Source organism: Acomys russatus, chromosome 23 (assembly GCF_903995435.1).
Source record: "Acomys russatus chromosome 23, mAcoRus1.1, whole genome shotgun sequence".
Lineage (NCBI taxonomy): Eukaryota > Metazoa > Chordata > Mammalia > Rodentia > Muridae > Acomys > Acomys russatus.
Genome location: NC_067159.1, coordinates 7,720,294 through 7,721,628, shown reverse-complemented (window position 1 = coordinate 7,721,628; position 1,335 = coordinate 7,720,294). Strand labels below are relative to the sequence as shown.

Sequence of the window (1,335 nt, the reverse complement as noted above, 5' to 3'; positions counted from 1 at the left end):
TCTGCACAGCCTTGTCCTTCTGCCTACAACATGCCTTTTGCAGGGCCGCCTTTTCCTCTAAGATTCTCAGAGCCACCCTTTCTTCTAAGAGGGAGAGGCTTGTCTTTGCCTAAAGCAGTGCAAGCTGTGAATGATGGTTGCGTGCCTGTAGTTCCAATACTCCCAGGAAGACACGAGGATGAAGAATTCAGGGCCAACCTTTTGTTGCGTCGTGAAAAACCCTGTCTCAAAAATGCAAAAACCGGTGCTCGCTTTGGCTGCATGGACACTAAAATTAGAACTATACAGAGAAGATTAGCATGACCCCTGCACAGGGTTGACACGCAAATCTGTGAAGCATTCCATATTTAAAAAAAAAAATGCAAAAACCAAAACAGAGACCAGTGCAGTAGCCACTGCCTCCTTTTCGGCCCCTGCTTTCTGCTAACCTCTTGCCTTTATCCACCTCACTCGTTTCCTTTATGAGAATGGGTATCATCCCATTCCAAGCCTTCAGTCAATGTGTTCTAAAAGGAGAGAGAGCCTGAGAGTGTGAGTCAGCGTTATTCCTGGTACTGAGCCCTGTTTGTTCTTGTATTAGTTGCCCTGAGGAACAGGGAAGAGCAATGCAACTTCGGCTTCTCTGCCTGTTAAAAGGGAGTGACTGGCAGTAAGAGCTTCCACACTGAGCTCCTGTTAGGTGCACACAGGGACTTTGTTTGTTTGGTTGTTGGTTGGTTTTGTTTTTTTAAAACAGGGTTTCTCTGCGTGTAACAGCTCTGGCTTTCCTGGAACTTGCTCTGTAGACCAGGCTGGCCTCGAACTCACACACATAGGGGACTTTTGAAGTATTTACTTCATATTGCTTACTGTGTGTGCTCCATTGCCTTTATTGCTCTTGGCAACTGACTTCTTACGCACAAAGAGAATTAGATCACCCCCAAGAAACCTCCAAGCATCTGCTTGCTGGCCTGGGAAGTGAAAATGGCCTTCTCCACCTCTGCAGCCTTACTGACCTGCCCTTCTGTCCTCCCGCTGTAGTTTGGTGGTTTGTATGGACACCTCCACATCCTAGTTAGACTATTGCCATTTAGAGGATGTGCTGGCTGTAGAGCTCGGCGGTGGAGCACTTGCCTTGGAAATGTGAGGTCCTGGGTAAGATTCCCTAACACTGGAAAAACAAAAATCAACTTAAAGTGAGGGTCAAGAATTCATTTTTTAGCCAGGCGTGGTGACGCACGCCTTTAATCCCAGCACTCGGGAGGCAGAGGCAGGCGGATCGCTGTGAGTTCGAGGCCAGCCTGGTCTACAAAGTGAGTCCAGGATGGCCAAGGCTACACAGAGAAACCCTGTCTC

General features: G+C 48.0%; 1 non-coding gene across 1 annotated transcript; it reads left to right on the top strand.

The window, feature by feature from the left end:
- Positions 1-244: 244 nt before the first annotated feature.
- Positions 245-351, top strand: LOC127206769 (U6 spliceosomal RNA). Its single transcript, XR_007832864.1, has one exon. It is a non-coding gene; the product is annotated as a U6 spliceosomal RNA (small nuclear RNA).
- The last annotated feature ends 984 nt before the right edge of the window (positions 352-1,335 follow it).